Genomic DNA, 22502 nt, shown 5'->3' on the forward strand with positions numbered 1-22502 from the left:
TCTGGCTCATCTGCGGGCTCATCCTTGAGGATGACGGAGCTGGGCGCTTGCCGGCCTCCTTCAGTGCCGGGATTCCCTCCTGCCAGCACCAGGACCGAGGCCCGCGACACGCTCTGTCTCGGCAGGTTCTCTGTGCCTGGAAGAGGGGCTTTGCCTGGAGGATCCTACGCGTTCCCACCCGAGGGACTGCCTGAAAGTTCACTTAACCCCCGTCTCAGGTGAGCCGGTCGTCCTCGTGACTAACGAAGCTGTGTACATTTTCAGGATGTGTGTCTCCTTCTTGTCTTGGAGGTTTTCTTTTCTTTTTTTCTTTTTTTTTTTTTTTTTTAGGTTTTCTTTTCAGTATGAACCCACCAGTGCTCCTGAGACTCAGCCCCGCCCCCGCCCGCCGCCCACGAAACTAGGCTCATTCTGGTAGTTGAGACCTCGGTGCTTCGCGCCTTTCACAGTGAGCTTGTTCTCGCCGTCAGCATCCCACAGGCGCTCACGGCAGTGCTAGGGAGGCTGCCCTACCGGACACACACCTCCCGCATCCGCGAAGAGTGTGTAATTTTGTAATTCCCTCGGACAGTATCTTCTTGGAGCTTTCAGTGTAAGTCGATCTTCCCAACATCCTCTTGGCTCCATGAGTCCCACGCTTGTCCTCTGTCCTGTCAGCCCCTCACCCCCGTGATAAACCCTAGACCTTGCCAGGTCCAAGGATTGCAACCCCCAAAGCTTCCCACCCTGACTGCCACTTCCTGTCTTAGAAGGTTAGTCCCTCTAATGCCCTGGAACCAACTAATCCAGCCGGTACCTCTGACCCAGATCTTACTCCTTCCTCCCTTGGTGACTTACCCTTCTTCTCTAGTAAGCTAGTTTAAACTCCAAGGGCACTCATTACCGTCAGCCTCTTGTATGCTGCCTCACCTCCATCACTTCATCATGTCTGCTTGGTAAAATAAGAGCCCAGGGTAAGCCCAATTCTCCATCTACTCCTTGCTACGACATATGAAACTAAACATGGCTGGAGGAAAACCCAGAGCCATGCTGACCACCCTCAGCTCAATAATGCTAACTTTGCCTGGTCTATGTCTTCTTCCAAATGAGTTTTTCTCATCTCCTCTTCTCTCTTCAGTCTTTCCCACCACCTCTCCCTTCCTTGCTCTGACTTCACTAAAAAAAAAAAAATGGAAGTGAGACTCCCACTGTCACAGACTTCCACCACCACATCCACGCATGCCCCCCTCTGCTGCCTGCCTGTTACTGTAGGTGAACTACCACTATGTCCCCCTAAAGATATCCTGCACTTGGGTGCAAGATCCCGTCATCTCCAGGGTGTCGCTCCGCCCAGTCTGTCCTCTCCCCAGCATCATCAGCTTTTACGGAGCTATTCCCGTCATCCTACAATGTGCAGTTATTTCTCTCATCTTCAAAACAAAAATTGAACAAAACCTCTAGACCCATTTCCTGTAACAGATAATACACCTTTTCTCCATGCCCTTCTGTAGCAAAATTTCACAAAAGAATTGTCAATATGTTCTCCAGTTCCTCTCCCCCTATTCTTAGATTCTCGTTGTTCCCAGCACACCTCCCACAATCATGGCTGCTCCTTCTCAGTAGCCTTTGCTAAAGGTTCTTCCACTCCTACCTGACGTGTTTAAATGTCAGCCCACAGGACTCAACCTTTGCTTTTCTCTTCTATGTCCATACTTATTCCCTGGATGATTTCATTGTGTCTTGTAGTTTTATTTGTCATCTGTATCAGTTAACAATTTATTGTCTCTTGCTACAAATTCATTCTTAATTGCCTACTCTAAAAACATTTCCTTTGACACTGGCATATATATCAACTTTTGTCAATAGGGAGCGATGGAGAGACTTTGCAGGGGCAGTCTTTCTGCCTGGTTCTCCTTTGCTCCTTGGCCAGACTCCTGCAGATGGGTCATTCTTCCAGGGCCAGCTCCTCCAGTATGTGGTGGCCAGAAGCATCCATTGGCCAGCAGCACCTCACTCTCTCCCCCACCCCCACCTCCTGGCACTTTTGTCATGGAGTGACTCTCCTGAGACACCTATCTTTCCCCAGCACCTAGAGAGGGAACACCAACAAGTTCCAGCGGTCTAGCATCACAGGGACCATCCTGACAGCAGTGGGCCATGGCCACACCCCTTCGGTGAGGTCTAGATCTCAGCTGATGGGGGGTGGAGTTGAGAAGAGGGACTCTTCCTGGGCCTTCTATACCTGTCCTAGGGTAGTGGCTGCTCCTCAGATCTGCTATTCTTAATATTCTTTAGAATTCTCTTCTTATTAGCCGCCATACCCTCCCATTGCTCCAGTTACCTGTTGTAGTTAATAATGCTTAATGTAGGAGATCCCCGGGTGACTCAGCGGTTTAGTGCTTGCCTTTGGCCCAGGGCGTGATCCTGGAGACCCCAGGGTCAAGTCCCACATCAGGCTGCCTGCATGGAGCCTGCTTCTCCCTCTGCCTGTGTCTCTGCCTCTCTTTCTCTCTCTGTGTGTGTCTCTCATGAATAAATAAATGAATGTTAAAAAATCTTTTAAAAAAATAATGCTTGACGTAAACTTTTCCTGTTCAAATTACAGTGAGTTTCTCTTTTTCTTGGACCCTTACCAATCACCATCATTTACCAACAACTCCCAAATTTATATAAATGACTTAGACCTCTTTCTTGAACTCCAACTGCCTCCCTGACATATCCATTTGTTTTGTTTTGTTTGAGATAGAAACTCCAAGGGCAGCCCTGGTGGCAGCGGTTTAGCGCCGCCTGCAGCCCAGGGCGTGATCCTGGAGACCCTGGATCGAATCCCACGTCAGGCTCTCTGTATGATGCCTGCTTCTCCCTCTGCCTGTGTCTCTGCCTCTCTCTCTCTCTCTCTCTCTATGAATAAATAAATAAAATCTAAAAAAAAAAAAGAGATAGAAACTCCAATTGTTAATGCCAAAAAAGAAAAATTTTACAAATCACTTAAAAATACACAATAAATCAGTTATGTCCTGGTAATGGAACCAAATAGCATGGTGACAAAAGTATGGGGACTCTTCATGCATTTACAAATCTTTCGAATTTTGAATGATGTGAATATATTTATCTACTTTAAATGAGAATAAAAGAAACATTTTTAAAACTTTCCAAAATCTTTTCTGCCAATTATTTTATTCTCCCCCTGCTAGAAAGTTAACGTATGCTGTGATGTGTGGCGGGGCCTTTAAATTTGAGTTGACATATCCATTTGGATGCATAATGGACATCTCAAATGTGCATGCCCAAATAGAACTCATGATCTCTCTCAAACTGCCAAGTTTTTATCTCAGTTGATGACTGTCCCAGCCATAAAGTTGATTAGGCCAGATACTTAAGAACATCCGTGTCTCCTCTCTTTTGTATCCTCCATATCCAACATGTCAGGAAATTCCTGTTGACTCTACCTTTAAAATACAACCAGAATCCAACCACTTTTCATACACCACTCTGAACTGAGCCCCATCTTATCACATAAATTAATACAAAACCTCTTGATGATCTTCCTGCTTCCACCCTTGCCCTTGCAAATTCACAATGCAGCAGCCAGAGGTGATTCTGTGAACATAAGAGTGCCATTGGGAATTCGAATTGGTATAAACACTGGAAAATGGTTCAGTATATTATTACTGAGCATAGACTTATCCTATGAGCCAGTGACATATATACAGAAAGACATGTACAAGAGTGTTCATAGCATCATCCAAACCAGGAAAACTCCAAAAGTCCATCAACAAAAACATGAATAAACTAGTATGTTGGTACAATGGAATAATACATAACAATGAAAATAAACTACAATGAGGGACAACATAGATGATGTTTAGTAAAAGAAGACAAGACACAAAGGAGAACATGTTTGTTTCTGTTTAAAGTTTGAAACTAGTGGGATGCCTGGGTGGCTCAGTGCTTGCGCTCCTGCCTTCCACCCAGGGAATGATCCTGGAGTCCCAAGATCGAGTCCCATATCAGGCTCGTCTGTGGACAGCTTCTGGAGTACCTAGTAATGTTCTCTTTACTCACGGGGTGTTAGTTAATGGGCTGTTGACTTTGTAATTATTGAGTGATACATTTGAGCTTTGTGTATTTTCTGAATGTATATTCTATTCATGTTTATAAGACATATTTTGTAGTCAATAAATTGCCATCTTTCTACATTCTTTGCCATTTTTCTTTCTCTTTAATTCTTAATTATGGATTAAGATTCCCTATTTACATCTAGGAATCTTTCAGAGATTGCCAAGGGGCTCCTTAAAGAAAGTTATTCTTAGCCTATTTGGGGTAATAGATCCCTTGGAGAATCTGATGCCTGTCCAGAAAATTCACCCTCACATATAGTTGTTAAAATTTCACACATTTTTGGACCCATGAAAGCCTACAACAGCCCAGGTTAAAGTTTTCCAGAGTCTACTGAAATCCCCAGGAGCTCACCTGCAGGAAGAGGAGCTGGTGTCCAACCCCAGATGGGCCTACAGGGAAGAAGGGGCAGTCTCCTCCACATTTGTTGCTTTCTGGGCAGTGGGCCAAGCATGAGGCAAGGCGTCCCTAGCCCAGAGGGGCAGGCCTGGGAGAGTGGACAGTCAGTGAGACTCTTATTCAGGTCAGCTGGAGGTGAGGCTGTTCAACTGTCACAGAAGCTGCTAGGGTGTCCATGGCATCACTGGATGACTGCTGGACCACTTTACCTCAGTAGGAACACTCTATCAAAGGTTTATCATGAGCACGCTATGGTCAGACAGGGGGACCCAGACAGGTTATGTCAGATTGTGCAACCACCAGCTCAGTCCCATGGTAGCATAAAGATGCTCCACATGAGGTACAGAGCCATCTACCTCCTGGGTCTTCCACTTGCAAGAAAGGGACTTGTGTCCCTGGAAGGGAGAAGTGCTCAGAAGTACCCGGGCTCCTCACCTGTAAACTCAAGCCCCATCAGAGCAATTTCAGAAACAGACTGGAGGACTTGGGAAGGTGGGATTGGAAGGGCTGATGGCTACAAGTGAGTAAGAGGTTGGTGTAGGGCCATGGTATTCAAACTAGCACACATCAGAATCTCTTTTAGGGCTCATTAAAACATAGATTGACAGTCCCGCCTCAATTTCTGATCCAGTAGCACTTGGGTGGGGGGTGAGGATTTGCATTTCAAGAAGTTCCCCAGGAGAAGCTGCTGCTGCTGGTCCTAGGACCAGCATTGAGAACCACCGGTCTACAGGATTTCAAGTTTGCAGGAGGCCCTACCTCTATAGATGTGTTATCCATCCAGTTAATCTTGGAGACTCAGGTCCTGCCCGTAATTGTGGCTTGCCAAATCCCTCTGTATGGCACAAAGTACAACCAGGAGCTAGTAAGAGCTGCTTCCTGGATGTAGCAGAAGCCAGCCAAATGCTACTATCTCCATAGCATCCCTCAGTATCATCAGCCTCCTCTCTTTCTCTTGCACCTGCTGGGGAATGAGGTGTGGATCTGGCCTCCAAATTCAGCCCTGGCATTCACCATGGGTGGCAGGTCACTCAGCCTCATTGGCTTGACGTCCTGAAGTCTCAGGTAGGTGAAGGCAGGCAGATGCTCACAAGAGCTGTGAAGACTCAGACACAGGGCCAGACACCCAGACATGCACCAGAGGCCATGGGGCAGGTCCAGTAGCCCAAGGGGTACAATTCCCCTCTGTGATCCTCAGTTAAGCAGCATATCCAGTGTGTTGATAGGAGAGGAGACTAAGAGTGTCTGAATCCTGCGTTGTTCTTTAGTGCTCTATAACTCTGAGCTCTCTTGCTCAACCCAGACCCTTGCTTTCTCCATTGAGCTGCACACCAGGGCACACTGTGAAAAGTGCCAGGGTGGGAGGACACAAGGCAAGGTCACTTGCCTGAATGCGTGTGAGGTGGCAGCGGGTCTGCTGCTGCTAGGAACCTGGATGGGTCTAAGAGAGAAATGAGCCATGACCAGTCAGGTGGAGCTGTGCATCCAGGCCCCTGCTCCCCTTTCCCATCCCTCTATCCCTACCAGCATCCATGAATGCCCACTTGGTACGAGGCCCTGGCAATCTAGAAGCCATAGGGACAACCCTGCTTTCAGTGACCTCACAACCTAATTGAAAAAAGCAGACACATCATGGATATCTAGAAAATGAAGTAGAAATAAATCAGAGAAAACCATCACTTATTTTGGGAGCACCCAGGAGTGACATCCAAGTATCCCTTCCACCTGTTCATTCAAGGCTAGCCTGGTAGCAACCTTTTGTAGGCCCCAAGGAATAGAAAAGGCTAGTGTGGCTGGGACACAGATGGAGAACCATTTCCAAGCCAGTGAGTCCAACTAGGTTCTGGGGTCAGAGCAAAAACAACATGGATTAGTGGTGCAGTAATAATGATAATGACAATCGAAATAATAGCTACCAGCATTGTATTTTCCATCTGCCAGGAAATCTGCTAAGAACTTTACATTATCCCAAGCAATTCTCACTAACGGCCTATGACTAAGGCATTACCATCTGTCTTTTGTAGATGAGAAAGTGGAAAATCAGAGAAACTTGTGCCAGTAACATGATTTGCGAGCATCTGAGCCCAAAGCCAATGCTCTTCGCCATTCAGTAGATAGGTTAGTCTCGCAAACTAGATGTTTCAGGAGCAGGCAACCATTGTGGGTACATAGGTATGCAGAATCATAGGCATGTAGCACCTAAGTCTGTCCATCCGGATACAATGGCTGCTTCCCAAATTCCCTTTTTACTTTGTTACTGCTATCATCTTTTAACATTGGTTTTACAATTATATAGGCCAAAAAGAGGAATATGGCATTCCTCTTGTTATTTTCTGTATTTAAAAGAAGACCTAGCATTCTGTGGGAACAGAGTCTGAGTCTTGCTGGCCCTAAAGGTTTGTACATAATGATGGAGGAGGTTCTCTTGAAGAGCAACAAGATGATGGAGAGGTGGACAGGACCAGCTGGAAACTTAGAATCGTACCACCTGGCACAGGGGCAGCTTCTGAGCATATTCTATCTTAGATACACCATCCATCTTATATAGCATATTATATATGCAGTAATTATAACTCACTTTGGAAATCGAATTCTTTCTCTTTTCAAGACATCTGTCTCCTGAAACCTTTAGATGTAATGTCAACAAAGGAGAAGAGCCCTGCCTTGTGCAAAAGGCACATTTGTGGTTGACCTAGAAAGTTCTAGAAGGGGCATCCCCTCACTGATCAGATCTTTCTCACCTCTCAAACCACTGGGGCTCATTCTCTGATCTTATCCCTCATCTCATCCTGTGTGTCTGTCCAAAGCTTCCCACTTCATCAACAAGGAGGCCTTTCTTCCGTCCCCAGCATGATCTCTGTACCAGGTCTGGAGCAGTGCACAGAGCCTGATTCACAGGGTCTGGACACATCTCTTTCCCTTTCTAGGCCTTGTTTTTCTTTTTTGGAACACAAGAGGATAAGATGGCTATGCCTGAGGGCCATTCAACTCTGATGTATTTTAACTTGTAGAGCCATTTCCCTCAGAGTCCTGGGTCTTTGTCAGTGTGACTCTTCATCCCCTCTGGATGGGGGCCCCAGGGGCAGGTAAGGCCACCACTGTTGGCAACAGCCGACTTCAGAGAAGGCCAGGCAGAGCTGTGAACACAGCACCATTCTTGCCCAACAGCATCCAGTGACTGCCCAGACCTGTGTGGGAGGTTCTGCCCAGAGATCCCTGCTTAACTCCTGAAAAGAAGAGCACTTGGCCCCCAGGAAGGGTCCATCACCACTCTGGCCTTGAAATGTGCTGGAGAACTCAGCCCTTTGACTTACCTGCATGCCACTTAGGCAGAGCCTGTGCTGTTCTCAGGCGAACTAGCCATATATACTTTCTGGTCTAGAGGGGGCAGAGGACAGCACCCACTCCTCACCACATATGTACCCAACACCACCAGTGGCTTTCAGATGTGACTTTGCAGATGTTCTTGATTTTACTTTTAAATATTCTCTATACCAGCCGTTTCCAGACCTCCCTAACCCAGGCATACAACCTGAAGGTTATATATAGAATTTTAACGTGGTCAAGCCCGTCTGCTTTTCATCTGGAGATGTTTACTTCTCTTCTCCTTTGTACTCAGATCCTTAGAAACCATTAATAGGTTTGTTCCAAAGCTGGGGCCTCCTCACTTCAGCCCTAATATGGGCTGAATTGTGTTTCTCTTTGAAGAGGCAATTTAATTGAAATGAGGTCACCTGGATGGGCCTAATCCACTATGAGTGTTGTCATCACAAGAAGAGATTAGGACACAGACATAGAGGGAAGACCATGTGAAAACAGATTGAGAATACAGCCATCTGAAAGGCAAAGGGACCCCAAAAAAAAAAAAAAAAAAAAATGAAAGGCAAAGGGACAGAATTTTCAGGGAAAACCTACCAACACCTTGATCTCCAACTTCCAGACTGAGAGCTGTGAAAAAGTAAATTTCTGTTATTTAAACTACCCACTCTCTGGCATCTGTTACAGCACCCTGAGGAAACTTATATAAGCCCCAAGCCCTGGGATAGCCAGGCCAGGCCTACACTGGGCTGTTGCCACCCAGCCCCACACTGGGGGATACTCTCAAGTCCAGGCTGGTGTGCTTTCATTTCCATAGCTGATAGAAATTTGAGCCAACCTTATGTTGATCTCATTGGGCTAATGGCTATAATGAGGACTAAAAAAAATCTAATTAAAAACTATCTTTCTGTGATAAAAGGACCAAGTTGGAGGAAAAACTTAACACATCTTTAGCCTCGATTTAATACTTTATTTTTATTTGCACTTAGGCCAGCGAGGCACAGGCAGTGCTGAGCTACTGGGCCGAGTCAATGAGGGAGCTGAGGTGAGAGGCAGAGGCGCTGTCTGTGCCGAGGAGGCAAGGCCATGGTAGAGTCACCTTGCTGGAGGTGAAGCTTTGGGTCCTGAGAACAGCAGGGAAGGCTGGACAGATTAGCAGTGAGAGGGGAGCAGTCAGGTTTCAGCCTATTGCCTTGTTGGCAGAAGAACTTGGGTCAAGTTTGCCTTTGCACCCCAGAATCTGGTGACTGATTTTCTCAGCCTGGCTCTGTGTGCTGCTCTGTCCTCTGGTCGTCTGGATCTGCATGTCCTGTGGGAAGGGCTATCATGGGGCACCCCAGAAGGACCCCCGCAGATCGGATCTCACTCCCTACAGTTTAACCCAAAGGGGTGAAATAAAATCCAATCCCTGACCTGGGACAAATACAGTAGAAAGTGATAGTCAAAAGAGCAAACTAAAGAAAAAAACGTTTCATGTGTAAACATTCCACATGCTTAGCACAGGTTGGGCACGTCTTTCAGCATCTGCAGTCACTAAGTCAGCAGCTGTGGGGGACAGGTGCTGACCTCCCGGGGCCACAGAACTAATAGTTGTAGAGCAGGATTTTGTTACAGATAACTCAGCTTTTAGATAAATAGGCTCATGTGCTTTTGCTTTTAGGCTCTCATCTCAGTTCAGGGGGGATGGAGCACTGGTAGAGATCATAGACATATGCAGGGGATGCCCCCTAGGCAGCTGGAGCACATTCCAGCAGCCTGGGCAGGGCCATAGCACAGAATGGATGTTTGTAGGAAGGATCCCACAGATGTGCTCCATAAGACAGGTCTGTCCTCAAATACTACCGAGAAGACCATGAGCTCTCTCTCTCACTAGCTGCAGCCTTTCCCAGTTGTGAGCCAGCACACTGGGGAGAGCACAAAAGCCTGCACTGCTCCGTTAGAATGCCATATTCTCCAGTCAGGGTTTACTGTGCTGTGTTGCCTACCACTTCCCATACTCAGCCCCTCCCCTCCAAAAGCCCAGCATTGTCCTACCTGTGTAAGGGGTCTTGGGCCAACCTCAGATCATTGAATCTAGAGTGTGCAAGGTATAGAGTTCCAGAATCATCTTACCCCCACCCCTACATCTCCCATATGCCAAAGAACAATGCATATGTAGGTTCTCCTCTTTCACTGTTATAAGAGGCAGGGTGCATGATCATTTCAAAGCAGCCTTCAAATCCATATGAGATTTTTTTGTTGATTTGCTTTGGTATCATGAAGCATAGTGTTTCTCTCATGCACACATTTGGAGCTTAAGGGACTCAGATGGACTATTGTGTGCAGGGTACCCCAAAACCCCCAGAGAACACCTATCCAGAGCATTGCTGGGCAGCAGCTCCCATTCCGTATGTCTACTAATATGAAACAAGAGGACTGATTATTTTTGTTCTTCTGTTGAGGACATGAACACGGTAGTTGAGATCCCAGGCTTTAGGTGCCCTGGTTTGAATTCAGTTTGATCATCTACTTCTGCCATGTGGTGGACCACATAGCCACTTAACCAAGTGGGCCCTTTCCCCAGACTGATACAACCAGGACTACAGGTATAATGGGGCACTTGTATTAGCCTGTTTCCAAGGCCCCTCACAGCCTGAATCATCTAGAAATCCAGGAATGTGAACTGTGTCCTATTTCTGCATGTGAGACAGCATGGAGTCACCTGGAGAAGACTTTGAGGAACTGTTGGAACTTCAATGATAATGAAGTTCCCACTGATCGACTGTAGAGGTTTACAAGGCAGGGCATTTCAAGTGGAATCTAAGTAAAGATGACATGTAAACCACTTGTATAGCAATCTAATACTGTGTATGGAGTCTGAACACACTCATGGCCTCCAATTCAGAATCTCCCCTCAAGGAAATCATCAGGGAAACACAGACATCGAGGTGTCCCCTCAGTGTACTAGAATAATCCCAGTGACTTAAAACAGCTGCCACTGTGTGCAGCTCACTCCAAGTCAGGACTCTGAGTAGCCTATTTCTCAAATATTATCTCACTTAATCTTCACAAGAATGACTAGGATGTAGCACTATTATCTCTATTTTATAGATGTGAAGACTGAGGCTCAGAAAAGTTATGTCATTGAAGGTCACAGACTGTGGGGCCAGTGTCACAGTGCAGACAATGGCTGTCCACCTTTACCAGCCCAGGTAGTGCTCACTGTGCCACCTGACTGCAGGTCTGATCATGAGTTCTTGAGTGCCCACTGGACCAAGGGCTGTTTGCATTTACTTAAGTTGCCCACCATTAAACTGAACCAAATGAGCAATAAAATGACAGCGTGCATGGGAGGGGGAAGTAGGGAGAGGAAGAAGTGGAGCCCGATCCCAGGCCCCTGAGGTCATGACCTAAGCTGAAGGCAGACTCCCAAACATCTGAGGCACCCAAGCACCCTCACACTTTTATAGTTCTCAATGAGATGGTAAATTGGCTCCCAGATTCTTTGGAGTTCATAGAGGAACACCTGTCAGGCTTTGGCACTATTTAGCTTCTTTTGTCCACTCTTCATGTCTGAGAGTTCCCCCACACTTCATGTTGTCCATTCCTGAGATGAAGCTGGAGCCAGCCTTCCCAGATGCCCTTGCAGCTGGTGTGGCTGGACTGTAGGCTGGGGCTGCAGCCCTGATTCTGGGATGTCCTTACCTGGGACTGATGTTGGTGGTGGGGGAGAACCATAGGCTGCAAAGGACCTTCTTCTGGCAGTGGTGGCAAGAGAAGTATTGACCAGACCTGAATCTCTACTTCCCCTAATGACAAATAGTTACGTCTGATTTCAAAAACCTTATAAATATGGATATGGTGGCAACTTTAGTGAAATAGAAGATTTAAGGCTTTTTCTCTGTAACGAAGAGAAAATGCACAAAGCCAATTCAGTAGATTCCTACATAGACCACATAGGTGTATAAACTCAAGCAAGGCACCTACCTTCTTAGCCCTAAATACATGAGTTAAATAAAACTTAATCACCTGGAAAACTCTGTCCTTCCCTTACCTTGGGGTGTTAAAGGGAGAGTTAGGGTTCGATGTTGAATGACTCAAGAGTGATAGTCTGGCTCTTTCAACTGAGGGTGATTTTTTTCTCTTCTCCATTTAGTTCACAACTACATTCTCCTGCTACAGTTTAAGCTAAAACATAGGGTAAGGTGGGTAAGGATAGTGTTCTTTCCATCTCTCTATCCATACCTGCTCTTAGAACATTCATTATACATTAATATTCATGAACAAAATCTTCACTTTCAGAAAAATGTTTTCCCATAATTATTGATCACACGCTAATACAGCTAAGGTGTGATAACCTTTGTAGTGCCAATCCTCTCCAGAGCTGGAAGTCTAGAATCCCAGGACCCTAGCACAAAACCTTACTTTCCCCCTTAAAATGACCATGTAACATTGTGCTTAAGAAAATTATACTTCCATTAGGAAATAAACATCTAAGTAAAAACATCAAAGAGGAGATCTCTAAGGACATAAAATTACATGCCATCTGCAGTGGAAGTTAAGGCCAAGATTGCATCTACCCTGAGTAACTTGCTTCACAACACACATTCTCTTCTTCACCAGACACCACTGTTTAGACTTTTCTCCTCAGTACTCCTCTGCTTAGGCAACAGAGTTTCATAAGGCCTGAGCATATGTTGGGGAGAAATATATACGGATATAATAAATGATGAGAGGATTTTCAAAAATCAGGGAAGGGAGACAAAGAGATGGTGATGTGTTAATACCCAACCCCTAAGCTGGAAACTTTCCCACCATCTTAGGATCATGCTTCCCTCAAGCAAGACCATTCTAGGAGACTGTATTAGCAGAGTTCTCCAGAGAAAAAGAACCAAGAGTACATAAATACAGAGATAGACATATATATATATATATATATATATATATGATTTATTTTAAGGAATTTGCTCATGTAATTGAGGAGGCTTGGCAAGTCCAAAATCTGATGAAGGAGGCTAGCAGACTGGAGACTAAGGAAACAGTTGCAGTTTGAGTCTGAGGACTATCTGCTCAAAATCCAAGAAGAGCCAATATTGCAGATGAAGTCTGAAGGTAGTCTTCTGGAGAATTCCTTCTTGCTTGGGGGAAGTCAGTCTTTTTAAAATTCAAGCCTTCAACTGATTGGATGAGACCCATCTCAGAAAGCAATCTACTTTACTCAAAGTCCACCAGTCTAAATGTAAATCTCATCCAGAACACTCTCACAGAAACATCCATAATAATATTTGACCAAATATCGGTTCTGTGGCCCAGCCAGATTGACATAAAATTAACCATCACAAGGACCTGCTTATCTTAGGCATGGAAACGAGTACTCTCATTCTGGGGCTTCTGCCTGGCTTCCCCTCTGGCAGAAACTTGCCTCCCTTAGTTCCACTACATGGCCTTCTCCCCGTGCTCATGTAACTTGGTCTAGGGGACATTGAAAGGGTTTCAGATATAATACGAAAAGCAGTCTATTCATTTGCTCTATCAATGAGTACATCTGTTTTCACTCAATAAGCTGTCCCAGTATCTTTCAGATAACTTAATTATGAGATAAATATTGTATTTAGAGCTGTGCTTGATGGAGACAATTATATGGCAGACCTACAGTAGTCACGTAGGTCTAAATGATGACTGGTGTTGGCTTGTCCTGAAGCAGCCCTTGAGATTACTAAATTCAGTGTTCTCTTTATCTATAGCCACTAGCAAACAACCCCAAAACATTGAACAATCACAAGATTTTGGGTTCTTTTCCAACTCAAGATCACAAAGATTTTTTTCCTTGGTTTTATTCTATAAGTTTTATACATTTATGTATAACACTTAGGTCTATATCCACTTTTACTTATTGTTATATATTGTAGAAGGTATAGATCAAAGGTTTTTTTGTGTAAGAATATGTAAATGTTCCAATGCCATTTGTGGAATATACTACCCTTTCTCCACTGAATTGCCTTTGCATTTTGCTCATACACAGTTCTCAATATATATATTCTGGTCTATTTCTGGACTCTATTTTCTGTCCAAACAATATATTTGTCAATATTTATGCCAATACCACCCTGTCTTGATTGATGTAGCTTTATAAAACTCAAACCCAGGAAATCTTAATCCTCCAATTTTTTTCTTGTTTTTCCATGTTGTTTTCATTATTCTAGGTCCTTTACATTTCCATATGAGTTTTAGAATCAAGTTCTCAATGTCTGTTTTTTTATAAAAGCCTGTTGAAGCAGATGGACAAGGGCCTATAATGGTGGCTTCCAGCAGCTCCTTGCTCTGATTTACAGAAGGATATAGCAATGACCCTCTCCCTAGCTGTAGGCGTCTCACTCTGTACCCTGGTAGCAGGGGAGACCTGAGACCTAGGAGAAACATGAGCCTTTCTCAGAGGGGGTGGGTAATGGAGAGGGTCCTTTGGCAGGCCCAGGCTGTTGTCCACACAGCAGTACACAATACACAATCTGGGAACACTGCACTATATCTAGCACTAGGGGTTTGTCTGAAGATATAGTGGGTACACTAGAAGGTGGAATGGGCCAAACTGCAAACTCAGATAGCAGTTTTGCAAAGAAAAAGAAAAGATCAAGAAAACTTGAAGTACTTTGTGAGAATAATGATGTTAGCATATGCACTAAAACAAGAGAGGGTAAAATATCACGAGTTATATGGCACAAAACTGAACCGTGATGATTTGAAAATGCCACTCTTTAGGTGTGAAGAAACCAAAGATAACAGAGGCTCCCACCGTACATCAGAAGAGTTGGTTAGAGTGGGAACAAGGCAGACAGCTGTTAAGACAACATCTTTAGGAAGGAGGTTACACATATACATTAGATATACAGTGTCAGCAGGTAAGGTCATAACTTGGACTAATCCAAAACCAAATGGATCATGGAAAAAAAGACTTTAAAACCGATCCTGAAGGGAAGTAAGTCTCCTAAGCAAAAAAAAAAAAAAAAAAAAAAGGCCAAAAAGGTCCTCTGATGGTGTTCTTGAGATATTCCGTTTCTTAGAAAATGCTGATGATATGGATAAAGAAGAGGATAATGGCATGACTGAAGTTATCCCAGAAAGAAAAGACAAACATTGTATGAATAAACACAAAATAGGTAACGAAGTTTGGCCTAATGATCCTGATATGGAAAGAATGTGTTTTGTGACTGCTGAATATGGTGAAGGAGCTGAAGAATCATGAGGTGCAGGGAAGAATGTTACAGAATGGGCTGAACCAATACTGTTTCCATCTGGAGGAGGCTATTTTTTTTTATTGGTTCTGATGATGTTTTGTCTAGTGTAATGGGCCTTGGAGACCTTGGAGACTTGACAGTAATAAACCATGCAGACTATAGTTATGGCTTGTTTGCTGTCAATAACGATGTCTTCCAAAAGATACGGAAACCCCAAGTATACACTACATAGACATTTTGATGGAATATAGGCATTAGCTTTTCATCCTGTAGAACTTGTGCTGGTTACTGCGTCTGAGGACTGCTCTGAAACTTTGAAAACAGCTTCTGTTCAAAAGAGTGTCTCTTTACATGTAAAGCCTACCTACACATTTAGAGCCCACACTGGCCATGTTCTGTCATTCGCTATTAGCTCTAATGTAGTGGTAGTACTGATGCAACCATCCAGTTGTAGAATATGCCTAGCCCTGTTTATACATATGAACCAAATGTTCTACCTGACACTTTAGCAGTATATAGTTGCTGTTTGGGGTCTTGCTTGTAGTGGAATAAAAAAATATCAGTTACTGTCTTGTTCAGCAGATGGCACTGTTAGGTTATAGAATCCAGGAAGAACTGCCATGTATTTGCACTTAGAGACAAGGAATGTGTAATACCTACATCAGTTCACTCTATAGCTGGGATTCAGTTTATGGTGACCTCTTTCAAAGCTGGAAGTACAGTTAATTTAGGATTTAGAAGTATCAGTCATTTGGTGATGATTTCATCACACATAGATTCTGGTTTACAATCCAATAAACACATTAAAGGAGTAGTAAATCATCCCACACTTTCTGTTACAAAAAAATGCTAATAGACACATCAAATTTTGACAATAAAAATGGGTAAAATGACCCATTCTATGGTAGTTCATTTTGATGGTGTTACAAGTATAGCAGTAGACCCTAATGGAATCAATCTGATGTCTGGAGCCATGGCTGTTTCATGAGATTGTGGAATTTAGACAGTACATACGAAGAAATTAGATAAATCAACATATTATTTTGTTTGCCATCCATCAAAACATTTATTACCAGTGTAGAAGCTGATACATTTGCCAAAGTACTTGTGTGAATCAACAAAAACTTGCATCATAACAACAGATTTGCTTAGACAGAAAGAGGGTCTGCAACACTGCCATCAAGAGGTTACTGCTTTGATCCGCCTGATGAAGATTATTTGGGGGTAGACATAAATCAGTGGAAGTCACTTCTTAATTTCTGGCTCATTCATTTAACTGTAACTACTATATTTTGTGGGACAAGGAAAAGACTCCAGTATTTGTGCCCTGTACTGCATATGTCTGATTTTTAGGTGTCTTAAGCCAATGTGGAGTCTAATCTTACAAAAAGACTTTTATTTTGGACTCTGTATGCTTCCTTAGGGTTAGGAATGTGGTGCTCTTGTTAAGGGGAGGTGAGCTCCAAGAGTAGGTTTTTTTTCATCTCTTAGTGATCTTCTGTTTATCAGAGGACTGCCACAAATTCTTTTTAAACTTATTTTGCTTAAAAATTTAACTTAAGATATTTTAGCATTGGTTGCAGAAAATGTTTGAATAAAACTCTAGTTTTTGTAAGTCTTTTTATATATTTAACTTATCACAACAGTGGTCAGGATTGAAGTTCTTATGCATTACACAACCCTACACGGAGATCTCACTGACCTGCTGCTGTCTGACCTGCTGCTGTGTAACCACCTCTTTTCTTCTTTTCCCTAATACAGATAGCTTAGCTAAGTCATCTGTTAAAGATGTTAAATCACCATCATCACATACTGTCTTCATAAACCAAGGACTATTAACTGTGTTAAAATGAAACAACAGAGTTTAGTACTCCAAATGAACTCCTAAAAAAAATCCCCAAATGAAACAAAACCTAATCTTGGCATCTTATGTGTACTTTGTACACTTTACTGTATTTACAAGTTCATTTATCAAGGATTACCCATCTTGCTAACAGCCTATTTTTTTATTTCACTTTTTGTTAATCTTTATATCCTTTTGTTAATGTGATAAAGGAACTAGTTTATTTTGGAACTCTTTGAATCTTCTAAAATAGACCAAAAATGGAATATTTTATAGTTTAAGTTACAAACCAAGATGATTCCCCAAGATATGTGTCTTGGTTTACCATGATTCTAAACAAAACTATCTTGTTTAAAACCATTTGTACTAAAATTTTATTTGCTATTTACTAACGAAATATAAAAATAGTTGAATCAAACTGCTGAAATCTGTTAGACTAGTTATCCCTGTTTCTTTTTTTTTCAGATAAGCTTAATTTTATGGTGTAACTAAAGATTTTGTTTGTGTAATGCTTAAGAGAGTATTTTTCCTAGAAAAGGAGATAAACCATAACTGACTCTTAATCATAGAAACTGAGGTTTGCTGGAGGGGAGTGGGGGAGGGAGATGGGGTAACTGGGTGATGAACATTAAGGAGGGCATGTGATGTAATGAGCACTGGGTGTTGTAAGACGGATGAATCACTGGCCTCTACCTCTGAAACTAATAATACATTATATATTAACAATTTAAATAAAAATTTTTAAAAAGATTGTACCACATAGCAAACATATAGCTACTGAAAAATAGTGTATATATAAAAATACATATAATAAATATTAAGTTATGTGCCTGTAAAGAGGAAAAAAAAAAGCCTGCTGGGATATTAACTCAGATTGCATTTGACCTACATATCAGTTTGGGTAGAATTGACATCTTAACAATAATGACTAAAAAACAACAACAACAAAAAAAAAAAAAAAAAAACAATAATGACTCCTAGAGTCTATCAATAGTGTTTACCATACCTACATTTCTTTAAGTCTTTTGGTTTTCTTTCATCAATAATTTCCACTTTACAAAATGTACAGGTCTTATTTATCTTTTTCTCAGATTTATCCCTGATTTTTCCTATGTTTTAATGCTATTGTTAATGGTACTGTATTTTTATATTGTTTTCAATTATTCATTGGCACTAAACAGAAAAGATGCTCAACATCATTAGTCATTAGGGAAATGCAAATGAAAACCACAATGTGATACCACTTTACACTACTAGGATGGCTATAGTTTTAAAAATAGAAGATAAATTTTTGCAAGGATATTGAGAAATTGTATTTTTGTACATTGATCTCGTACCCTGCAATCTTGTGAAACTTACGTATTCTGGATTTTGTTGTTGTTGACTACTGGATTTTTCTGTATAGATGATCATGTTTTTGTGAATAGGTTTTACCGATACAATGTGGATGCTTTCTGTTTCTTTTCTGCATTATTGTACTAACTCTAGTTCAATGGTTAACGTAAAATCTCTGGTACAATGTTCAATGCAAGTGATGAGAGCAAACTTTTTTTTTTTAAGGATCTTATTTATTTATTCATTAGAGACACACAGAGAGAGACTAGCAGACACAGGCAGAGGGAGAAGCAGGTTCCATACAGGGAGCCTGATATGGGACTCAATCCTGGGACCCTAGGATCACACCCAGAGCCAACGCAGACACTTAACTGCTGAGCCACCCAGGCGTCCCATTTTTTTTTTTTGTACTGGTCTTGGAGAAGAGCATTTGGTCTCTCACATTTAACATGGTGATACTTTCTTCATAGGTTCCTATTCTTTTTCTCCTCTCTTGCCCCCTACCTTTATGCATTGGTGATCTTCTGTGGTGGTATGCTGATTTCCTTCTTTATCTTTTGTGAATCTGCTCTAGGTTTTTGCTTTGTGCTTATCATACAGCTTGCATAAAACATCTGTATGCAATAATAGTTGCATAATAGTTCATTTACACTGATAGCAACATAACTTCAATTGCATATAAAAATTCTACCCTTTTACTCTCGTTTTTAATGTCACAATTTACCTTTTTATGTTGTATATTCATTAACGAATTATAGTAGCTATAGTTATTTTAATACTTTTTCCTTTAACCTTTATGCTATAAAAAGTAACACAACATCATATTATAGAATTAGTTTTCTGAATCTCACTATATGTTTACCCTTATCAGTTTCATGTTTTCATGTTACTCAGTGTCTTTTCATTTTAGTTTGAAGATCTCCTTCCATCATTTCTTATAAGGCAGGTCTAGTAGTAATGAACTCCCTGAGCTTTTGTCTGGGAAATTCTTTGCTTCTCCTTCATTTTTGAAGGATATCTTTGCCCAACATAATATTCTTTAGCTGGTAACTTTGTTCTTTCAGGACTTTGAATATATCTACTGATAGCCTAATCTTTTTGGATCTTGTAGGGTCTTTTTGAATTTTGACAGTTTAATGTGTCTTGGAGAAGATCATTTGGAATTGAAATAATGGATTAATGTATTAGCTTTATGAACTTGGATATCTAAGTCTCTCCCAGGTTTGGCAAGTTCTCAGCCATTATTCTCTTTAAACATCATTAGTTTAAAGTTTAAATTAGTTTAAATTAGTTTAATTAAACTAATTAAACTAATTAGTTTAATTAAATTAGTTTAAATGCCCCCTTCTCCCTCTCTTCTCCTTCTGAAATTCCAATTCTGTTATTCGTTCTTTTGATGGTTTCCCACAGATCACATAGGTTTTCTTGGCGCCTTTTCATCCTTTTTCCTTGGTTCTCCTCTGACTGGGTTATCCCGAAGTGCCTGTCCTCTAGCTTCTGTTTGACCTATTCTTCTGTTGATGTTCTCTATCACTTTATTTCATTCATTGAGAGAATTCAGAATTTGTTTGGTCCTTCTTTGTGATTTTTGTTAAATTCCTATTTTTGCTCATGTATTGATTCCTGATTTTGTTGAATTGTCTGGGATTTCTTCTAGCTCAATGAGTTTCCTCAAACAGCTATTTTGAATTTTTTTTACCAATCGCAGATTTCCATGTCTTTGGGTTTGGTATTGGAGGAGTCTTATGATCTTTTAGTGATGTCATTTCCTTGATTCTTCATTTTCCTTGGGGTTTTGCATTGCCGTGTTTACATTTCAAATAGCAGACATCTCCTCCAGTCTTTACTAGCTGCCTTTAGATGGGAGATACCTTTTGTTGATCCTGTTTATGTTCTGGGGGCTTTCCCTGCTCTTGTATGAATACACCTGCTCCATTCATCTTGTTCCCTCTTGTGGCAGATCTTCTTTTGATCTTACAACTTACCAAGTCAGCTGATGGTAATTTTTTTTTGTTTTCCCAAATGTGGCAAAAGTGCTTAAGTTGTGGTTTCTCCCATACCTGCAGACACTGGCTTGCTTTCGGCACATACTCCATCCACCTGATCTTGCTCTTACTACTGCCCTTGGAAGTCTACACAAGGAGCCGGCTGCAAACTGGGGGAAGATGTGGGTTTGGCACTTGGAGCATTGGTGGTGCTCATGCACCAGTTGAGGGACTCTCAGGTGACATTTTCCCAGCGATTCATGAGTGGGCTTCCTGTTGAAGTCTAGAGTGCAGTCAGTAGAAACTGCATCTCTTTAATGTCCTTTGATATTCTTATCTGCATCTTTCCAGATCTCCTTCCTCCCCATCTGGGAGCTCTGCTTTAATATTCTGGGTGATACTGGAGAGATGGGTTTAACAGCAGCTGTGCGGGCTGCTGACTCACTCCTCTCCCTCTTCTCCCATTGGAGGGACCCCCAGCATCCTTTCTCCAAGCTGTGCTGCCTTAAGGAAAAGGGTGAGGCAGGCAAGTTCCTCTCACAAATATGTCCAAATTCATTTTATTTTGGTTTTGGTGCAGGGGAGTACTGGATTTCTCCGCTAGAGACCTGGGCTTCTACAAAGGCTTTTTCGTCAGTGGGTGTCTGCCAAAATTTAGTGTTTTCTAGGTGTTCCTGGACTGCAGCCAAGAGGTGTTAGAATCACTTCACGGGTTCCTGTCAGTTCCACAGACTATATGGGGATCTGTCTGCTTATTGCATGATACAGACAGGGAAAACTCCTCCTGGATCCCTGGGAGGATTGTGCTGGATCTCACAGCTCCCACAAAGGCACTTTTGGCCATGGCTAGATGCTGAATTTTAGGTGTTGAAAGGGGGGGATGAAAACAAGGGAGGTCTTAGGCTGCCATGATGTTAATGTTTGCTCCCTTGTGTTTTTTCTTGCTTTGAATTATGAAAAAATTTTGAACCTTCAGGAAAGTACAGTATAAAAACTCATGCATTTATTTTACTTAAAGACCAAATTCAAGTTTCACCAATTGTTCTTATAATGCCCTTTTGAGAGGGATCCTTCAAGGGTCACGTGGTTTGCTCAGGTGTCCGATCTTTCTAGTCTCCCTCAATTTGAGACAGTTCTTCAATTTCCTGGATTTTGATAACTTCGGTATTTTTGAGGATTATAATCTACTTTGTAGGATGTACTTCAGTTTTGCTTTGCCTGATACTTTCTCATGAGTAGACGATCTATTGGCTGAATTGTCATTGAAATGCTGGGTTTTTGTACTGTATCCACCCAGGTGTACATGATGTTGCTTACAAGTGGCCCATGATGTGGTTAAACCATTACTGAGAGGGTTAACTTTGATTACTTGATTAAGAGGATGTCTGCCATGTTATCCTTTGAATTATTTTTTCACCCTTTGTAATTATTTTGTACAGATACTTTGAGACCATACAATTCATCCATTTTCATCCATTAGTTTTAGTATCCACTGATATTTACCTGAAGTAATCATTACTGTGATAACCAAATGGTAACTTCTCAGTTCCATTATTTCCCTTTACATTTATTGATGTTATCCTAAAAGAAAAAACACATTCTTTTCCCCATGTACCCATTATATTAGCATAGACTCCTGGATTCCTATTTTGTTCAATGTTGTACAATTGTTTCAATTCTTACATTGTCCCATAGTCTACTAGTAGAAGTCTCTTTGTTTTTAAGCCATGTCCTTTTGACATGGTCCCATTATTCTTTAGCAATTTTTCTTACACAAAAAATGTTCAGGCTTATCTTGTAATTTCCCTGACCCACTCCTGGAATCAGCTATTTCTTTAAGAACTCTCTAGTTCCTTTTGGTGAAGAATGGATTTAGAAACCAAAATGTTAAAAAAAGAAAGAAAAGAGAAAAGAAAAGAAAAGAAAGAAAAGAAAAGAAAAGAAAAGAAAAGAAAAGAAAAAAAGAAAGAAAAGGAAAAGGAAAAGGAAAAGGAAAAGGAAAAGGAAGAAAGAAACCAAAATGTAGGAACTAGCCATGTCTATTTCTACTGGTTTTTTTTTGTGTGTGTGTGTACCACCTCTACTTAGCTCTACAGAGCCAAGAAATGTGTGTTTGTACACTCCCCATATGCACTTTTGTATATTTATATTTATCTATTAATACTGGAAGCCATAAATTCAGTGGTTAACAATGCCAACACCACAGTATTTGTGTGTTTGTACACTCCCCATATGCACTTTTGCATATTTATATTTATCTATTAATACTGGAAGCCATAAATTCGTGTTGGTTAACAATGCCAACACCACAGT

General features: G+C 41.9%; 1 pseudogene; it reads left to right on the plus strand.

Annotated features, from left to right (window-relative positions):
• The first annotated feature begins 30 nt into the window (after positions 1–30).
• Positions 31–16055, plus strand: LOC112672627 (striatin-3-like; annotated as a pseudogene).
• Positions 16056–22502: the final 6447 nt, after the last annotated feature.

The sequence above is a fragment of the Canis lupus genome, chromosome 28 (genome assembly GCF_003254725.2).
Source record: "Canis lupus dingo isolate Sandy chromosome 28, ASM325472v2, whole genome shotgun sequence".
NCBI lineage: Eukaryota > Metazoa > Chordata > Mammalia > Carnivora > Canidae > Canis > Canis lupus.